This window comes from Metopolophium dirhodum, chromosome 1 (genome assembly GCF_019925205.1).
Source record: "Metopolophium dirhodum isolate CAU chromosome 1, ASM1992520v1, whole genome shotgun sequence".
NCBI classification, from domain to species: Eukaryota; Metazoa; Arthropoda; class Insecta; order Hemiptera; family Aphididae; genus Metopolophium; species Metopolophium dirhodum.
This window is the reverse complement of record NC_083560.1, coordinates 90,774,808-90,783,826: the sequence shown is the minus strand read 5'-3', so window position 1 is coordinate 90,783,826 and position 9,019 is coordinate 90,774,808.

The following is a 9,019-nucleotide window of genomic DNA, read 5'->3' as shown; positions in this document are numbered from 1 at the left end:
CTGGGCTGGTCCGGGCTTATAAAAAGTTTGTAAGCATGGTTCAAAATTGGTCTGGGTTGAAAAATATATTTTTGGAATTGGTCTGATCCGGTTTAACAAATTGTCTTAAATATTTGGTCTGGGCCGATCCGATTTTTATAGGACCGGGCTGTACTCTAGCGTAATTTTTTTCGGATGTCAATTTCTACATTTGATGAATTACATGTTACTCTAAAAGGTGTATTGATGTTGGAGCTTACGGGAGGGAATCAGATTCTACTGTGTTTAGACAATGCACATTTGGTAAAAAAACTGTATGCTCAAGAACTAAATATACCAAAACCAACATGCTTACCTAATACAGAAAGTCCTCCATTACCGTATGTGTTTTTGGCTGATGAGGCTTTTGGTTTGCATACAAATTTGTTGAGACCATATCCTGGACGAGATTTAAATGATAAACGGCGTGTATTTAACTACAGGCTTTCAAGAGCACGAAGAACATAGCAGGTAAAATAATAATTAGTAATTAATACTAGCTATAGTAATATTATTTAAATTTTTTTTTGTGATACTTATATTATTATAATTTTTTAATAATTTTAATACATACAATTCTCGTTGTTTTTCTTAAATTATTTGTAGTTGACTTTTATATAATGAGTAATATTTTACCTAGACTTATGCAGTAGATAAGGGATAAAAAATGTGAGTTAAATGAACTTTAAAATAATAACTGTACCTACATTATTAGACTACAATTATTAAGTTGTAGAGGGTAAAAACAAAATAGTTGTGTATTATGTATACTCAAGAGTAATTGAGTAAGCAGTCTGGCAGGTATAGAAATAAAATAAAAATAATAAGTTATATTATTTTAATTACGAAAGTAAAGATTAGGTATAATTATATTAACTTACCTCTTTCGTCTTATCCTCCATTACCGTATGTGTTTTTGGCTGATGAGGCTTTTGGTTTGCATACAAATTTGTTGAGACCATATCCTGGACGAGATTTAAATGATAAACGGCGTGTATTTAACTACAGGCTTTCAAGAGCACGAAGAACATAGCAGGTAAAATAATAATTAGTAATTAATACTAGCTATAGTAATATTATTTAAATTTTTTTTTGTGATACTTATATTATTATAATTTTTTAATAATTTTAATACATACAATTCTCGTTGTTTTTCTTAAATTATTTGTAGTTGACTTTTATATAATGAGTAATATTTTACCTAGACTTATGCAGTAGATAAGGGATAAAAAATGTGAGTTAAATGAACTTTAAAATAATAACTGTACCTACATTATTAGACTACAATTATTAAGTTGTAGAGGGTAAAAACAAAATAGTTGTGTATTATGTATACTCAAGAGTAATTGAGTAAGCAGTCTGGCAGGTATAGAAATAAAATAAAAATAATAAGTTATATTATTTTAATTACGAAAGTAAAGATTAGGTATAATTATATTAACTTACCTCTTTCGTCTTTTTGTGATGGCGAAAGCTCATTCCAATCGGCATACATGGCTTCAGCGACTGAATTCCAAGACAAGGCCTTTAGATTTTTGTCACTATATTCCTTTGACCCGACATCCCATAAGCATGGCCTCGACTCAATTTCAATTATCATTTTTTCATAATCAAACATTTTTTAAACATTTTTACTACTATTATCAATACAATTTAATAAAATAAATATATATCAGCACCGCATGCGGAATACTGGACCGTGTGGACGGCTTAATTTGAAATAATGTTATTTTCATTTGTGTCTGGTTACGGCAATACGAAATTTCCGCAGCATTTCCGGGCATGCCGCGTCGTGTGGACGGTTGCATTTATAGCAATGTGTTTTCGTTTTGAACCCTGCCGCATGCTGAATCGCCGCATACGATGTCTGCGGAAAAAACGCATCGTGTGGCCCGAGCCTTAGAACTTTTAGACGACGTCGAGTTGGTATGTGTCGCGCTCGCTGCTGACACAGTTGAACGAAACCGTATTTATTGGGTCCACCCACTCAATGCTCAGAGAATAACTTTGGGTGAGTTCCACTGCTTATACTCTGACTTGAGACAATATCCGGATCGTTTTTTTAATTATTATCGTATGTCAATTAAATCATTTGACGAATTGGTGATTTTATTGAGACCATATATATCTGAAACGAGCTCCTCCTCCAGAGAAACTATTGGCGTTGAAGAACGGCTGACAGTTACATTAAGGTAATATCATATTTTTTATTTAAAAAGGTGAGCAATTGAATACCATTTAATTCCTATTTATAGACAAAAAAAAATTGATAACATCCGTAAACAGCTCAAAACGAGTCAACATATTTTGAACATTTTATCAAGTACCTATCTATAGGAATTGATAAAATAAACACATGGTGTAAATTTCATGAATCTATAGGTAGTATTCGTTTTTGAATTACAACAAAATAAGAAAACCGCTACGTGGGACATTGAGTTGTAAAAATTTGAAGTTCAAACGCTCATAAAAATTTAATTTTACTTTCCGGGTGACATTTTTTTTTGATAAAAATTAAAAACAAAATATACGAGCTTATTAGGAATCTTGTATTATGTAGCACAGACGAGTACCGGCCGCTGGCACTCGCCTAGCTCTCGCATCGTAACCGTCGTTACGACCGCTTACGTGTTTCTTTTTTTGTACCGTGTCACCGACGACCATCACACCCGACGCCACGTCACGTACAATTCAACATACCTCTATTCACCCATATTCACGTACCGGTGTAACGGGCGATTTTTAGCCACCTACAGATTTTACCGTCCAGCCTAAAGCTGGAAACGCAACGGCTGCAACATTTTGTTGCGCAACGCAACATTCTGTTGCAAAATATATGTTTCAAAACAAAAAGGAAACGCACCGACTGCAACAAAATTTTGAAATTGTTTTACTACAACAAGATTATTTCAGTACATGATTATCAGTTGTAGTAGCTAGTGTTAAGTTTAAGTATTAAGTTATTAAGTATTTAGTTTAATACAAGTGTTTAGTTTGTTTCCCTACTCCAAATATGAATAAAGAAGTAGAGATGAATATTTTGTTGTGGCAAGTTTTTTTTGGAGTTTTTGGAATTGGAAAATGACAAACAAAATAGATTTTGGGTTCATCCAATCAACCAAAAGAGAAATATTTCTGGTTTTATTCATGAACTAAGAAACGGTCCAGAAAAATTTTTTAACTACTGCCGATTTAACACCACCCCAAATGAGATTTCTTCAATTATAAAAACACTCAAGATCAACAAATCACCAGGCCACGATCAGATAAGTAATAAAATTGTCAAAAATCTCCCGGCCAAAACAATCATTCAACTTACCCATATTTACAATGCCACACTTCGTCTATCATACTTTCCTTCAACCTGGAAGTCAGCAGTTATTATTCCAATACTAAAACCCAGCAAGCCTCCTGATAAAGCTGACTCATACAGGCCAATTAGTCTGCTACCAGTGCTCGGAAAAATCTTGGAAAAACTACTCCTTAAGAGACTATTAAAAATTTCTGACGAACAAAATTCGTTACCAGATTTCCAATTTGGTTTTCGCCCAAAACATGCCACTTTTCACCAACTACATCGTGTTGTCGATTTAATTGCCTCCTCCCTCGAAACGAAGAAATACTGTTCCGCAGTATTCCTTGACGTCGCCCAAGCATTCGACTCGGTCTGGCACGCTGGCCTGATACAAATTAAAAAAAATCTATCCTGCGCCATACTCTTACTCAAGTCATATACCGAAAACAGATCATTCAATGTTAAAATGGAATCCACCTTTTCCGACTCTTACGATATACTTGCTGGCGTACCTCAAGGAAGCGACATTGCCCCGTTTTTGTACATCATATTTACAGCTGACATTCCTACCACAGAAAACACTACTATGGGTACATATGCAGACGACACTGCCATTCTTGCCGCTGTCTCCGATCCAGACATTTTCTTATTCAATGGCCAGGAGCAGTGGAAGGATAGGAATGGGACATTGAAGGAATAGGAAGGGAGGTAGGAGAGGAATTAAAAGGGAGGGTGGTGGAAGAGGAAGGAACAGGGGAGGGGGGGGGGCAATGGCCAATTGATTGTCTTGTTGGTTGAGTAACTAGAAAAAATAAAAATATTAAATTATAGCTTAATTTGAAATTTTCAATACAATATTTAACTAAAATAATAAAATTCTTACTTCAATATTTATTGGTGGCCTCCTCTGTCTTCTTGACTATAAAACATTATTAAAAAAACATTTGATTAGATTATGTAGGTAGTTTCTATGTTTTAAGCGAGGCAAACCAAAATACTTACTTTTTCAGGCTTTGGAAAATTGTAATTGGGGTATACAGGATTGTGGTACTGCTCCAACACATCCTCGATACCCCTTATTGTGGGCAAACTGGGGGTGAACTGGAGTCTATCATAGGGGGTAACCCATACTGATTTTTGTATATCATACAATGGATAGACCCCCAGTTCACCACCCAAGTTTTTATTATTTGCCTCATCTGGACTGAATAAAATCTAGAAACAAACCGGATTATTTAATACAATATTAACCACTATGAGGACATCAATTTTTAAAAATTATCTACGTACCCGTTCAATGGTGACCGGGTGACGGAGCCAGTCGACTACCGTCAATTGAGCCTTGTGACTTGGCACAGTAGCACCACATAGCGCAAAATAGATACACTTGACAAATTCTGAGAATCCGTCAAGTGCATCTAAATATATAGCTATGTGGCGCCAAGTCACATCGGTGACCGGTAGTCCACGTTGGTTAGCCACAAACTCCTTTATTACGATAGCCACACACTTTCTAAAATGCATAACTGGATAAATATCCGAGTTAGAATGTTGGCAGTAATATGAAAGTAAAACTCAACAAGTGTCATAGTTGAACAAAAAAAAAAAGGTAAAAAATAATTATTAAAATATATACCTAATTTATTTATTATTTATTTATTTATGTATATTAAAGGGGTTTAAACCCTTAAGCAAAAATACAAATAATTTTGAGTATAGTTTCAGCTTAATTTGATGATTAGGTACTAGGTAGTTAATAATTGAAATTATTTAAGTGACATTTTATTTAGTTTCTAATAAATTTAGTTTATATGGATGATCCGGTTTAGGTACTCAATAAGCATATTTGTCCTGGTCCGGGGTTTTATTAAAAACTTATGATCCCGGGTTGGGCGGTTTGGTTTAAAAAAAAAAAATAAAAATCCGAGCTGGGCTGGTCCGGGCTTATAAAAAGTTTGTAAGCATGGTTCAAAATTGGTCTGGGTTGAAAAATATATTTTTGGAATTGGTCTGATCCGGTTTAACAAATTGTCTTAAATATTTGGTCTGGGCCGATCCGATTTTTATAGGACCGGGCTGTACTCTAGCGTAATTTTTTTCGGATGTCAATTTCTACATTTGATGAATTACATGTTACTCTAAAAGGTGTATTGATGTTGGAGCTTACGGGAGGGAATCAGATTCTACTGTGTTTAGACAATGCACATTTGGTAAAAAAACTGTATGCTCAAGAACTAAATATACCAAAACCAACATGCTTACCTAATACAGAAAGTCCTCCATTACCGTATGTGTTTTTGGCTGATGAGGCTTTTGGTTTGCATACAAATTTGTTGAGACCATATCCTGGACGAGATTTAAATGATAAACGGCGTGTATTTAACTACAGGCTTTCAAGAGCACGAAGAACATAGCAGGTAAAATAATAATTAGTAATTAATACTAGCTATAGTAATATTATTTAAATTTTTTTTTGTGATACTTATATTATTATAATTTTTTAATAATTTTAATACATACAATTCTCGTTGTTTTTCTTAAATTATTTGTAGTTGACTTTTATATAATGAGTAATATTTTACCTAGACTTATGCAGTAGATAAGGGATAAAAAATGTGAGTTAAATGAACTTTAAAATAATAACTGTACCTACATTATTAGACTACAATTATTAAGTTGTAGAGGGTAAAAACAAAATAGTTGTGTATTATGTATACTCAAGAGTAATTGAGTAAGCAGTCTGGCAGGTATAGAAATAAAATAAAAATAATAAGTTATATTATTTTAATTACGAAAGTAAAGATTAGGTATAATTATATTAACTTACCTCTTTCGTCTTATCCTCCATTACCGTATGTGTTTTTGGCTGATGAGGCTTTTGGTTTGCATACAAATTTGTTGAGACCATATCCTGGACGAGATTTAAATGATAAACGGCGTGTATTTAACTACAGGCTTTCAAGAGCACGAAGAACATAGCAGGTAAAATAATAATTAGTAATTAATACTAGCTATAGTAATATTATTTAAATTTTTTTTTGTGATACTTATATTATTATAATTTTTTAATAATTTTAATACATACAATTCTCGTTGTTTTTCTTAAATTATTTGTAGTTGACTTTTATATAATGAGTAATATTTTACCTAGACTTATGCAGTAGATAAGGGATAATAAAAAAATGTGAGTTAAATGAACTTTAAAATAATAACTGTACCTACATTATTAGACTACAATTATTAAGTTGTAGAGGGTAAAAACAAAATAGTTGTGTATTATGTATACTCAAGAGTAATTGAGTAAGCAGTCTGGCAGGTATAGAAATAAAATAAAAATAATAAGTTATATTATTTTAATTACGAAAGTAAAGATTAGGTATAATTATATTAACTTACCTCTTTCGTCTTTTTGTGATGGCGAAAGCTCATTCCAATCGGCATACATGGCTTCAGCGACTGAATTCCAAGACAAGGCCTTTAGATTTTTGTCACTATATTCCTTTGACCCGACATCCCATAAGCATGGCCTCGACTCAATTTCAATTATCATTTTTTCATAATCAAACATTTTTTAAACATTTTTACTACTATTATCAATACAATTTAATAAAATAAATATATATCAGCACCGCATGCGGAATACTGGACCGTGTGGACGGCTTAATTTGAAATAATGTTATTTTCATTTGTGTCTGGTTACGGCAATACGAAATTTCCGCAGCATTTCCGGGCATGCCGCGTCGTGTGGACGGTTGCATTTATAGCAATGTGTTTTCGTTTTGAACCCTGCCGCATGCTGAATCGCCGCATACGATGTCTGCGGAAAAAACGCATCGTGTGGCCCGAGCCTTAGAACTTTTAGACGACGTCGAGTTGGTATGTGTCGCGCTCGCTGCTGACACAGTTGAACGAAACCGTATTTATTGGGTCCACCCACTCAATGCTCAGCAGAATAACTTTGGGTGAGTTCCACTGCTTATACTCTGACTTGAGACAATATCCGGATCGTTTTTTTAATTATTATCGTATGTCAATTAAATCATTTGACGAATTGGTGATTTTATTGAGACCATATATATCTGAAACGAGCTCCTCCTCCAGAGAAACTATTGGCGTTGAAGAACGGCTGACAGTTACATTAAGGTAATATCATATTTTTTATTTAAAAAGGTGAGCAATTGAATACCATTTAATTCCTATTTATAGACAAAAAAAAATTGATAACATCCGTAAACAGCTCAAAACGAGTCAACATATTTTGAACATTTTATCAAGTACCTATCTATAGGAATTGATAAAATAAACACATGGTGTAAATTTCATGAATCTATAGGTAGTATTCGTTTTTGAATTACAACAAAATAAGAAAACCGCTACGTGGGACATTGAGTTGTAAAAATTTGAAGTTCAAACGCTCATAAAAAATTTAATTTTACTTTCCGGGTGACATTTTTTTTGATAAAAATTAAAAACAAAATATACGAGCTTATTAGGAATCTTGTATTATGTAGCACAGACGAGTACCGGCGCTGGCACTCGCCTAGCTCTCGCATCGTAACCGTCGTTACGACCGCTTACGTGTTTCTTTTTTTGTACCGTGTCACCGACGACCATCACACCCGACGCCACGTCACGTACAATTCAACATACCTCTATTCACCCATATTCACGTACCGGTGTAACGGGCGATTTTTAGCCACCTACAGATTTTACCGTCCAGCCTAAAGCTGGAAACGCAACGGCTGCAACATTTTGTTGCGCAACGCAACATTCTGTTGCAAAATATATGTTTCAAAACAAAAAGGAAACGCACCGACTGCAACAAAATTTTGAAATTGTTTTACTACAACAAGATTATTTCAGTACATGATTATCAGTTGTAGTAGCTAGTGTTAAGTTTAAGTATTAAGTTATTAAGTATTTAGTTTAATACAAGTGTTTAGTTTGTTTCCCTACTCCAAATATGAATAAAGAAGTAGAGATGAATATTTTGTTGTGGCAAGTTTTTTTTGGAGTTTTTGGAATTGGAAAATGACAAACAAAATAGATTTTGGGTTCATCCAATCAACCAAAGAGAAATATTTCTGGTTTTATTCATGAACTAAGAAACGGTCCAGAAAAATTTTTTAACTACTGCCGATTTAACACCACCCCAAATGAGATTTCTTCAATTATAAAAACACTCAAGATCAACAAATCACCAGGCCACGATCAGATAAGTAATAAAATTGTCAAAAAATCTCCCGGCCAAAACAATCATTCAACTTACCCATATTTACAATGCCACACTTCGTCTATCATACTTTCCTTCAACCTGGAAGTCAGCAGTTATTATTCCAATACTAAAACCCAGCAAGCCTCCTGATAAAGCTGACTCATACAGGCCAATTAGTCTGCTACCAGTGCTCGGAAAAATCTTGGAAAAACTACTCCTTAAGAGACTATTAAAAATTTCTGACGAACAAAATTCGTTACCAGATTCCAATTTGGTTTTCGCCCAAAACATGCCACTTTTCACCAACTACATCGTGTTGTCGATTTAATTGCCTCCTCCCTCGAAACGAAGGAAATACTGTTCCGCAGTATTCCTTGACGTCGCCCAAGCATTCGACTCGGTCTGGCACGCTGGCCTGATACAAATTAAAAAAAATCTATCCTGCGCATACTCTTACTCAAGTCATATACCGAAAACAGATCATTCAATGA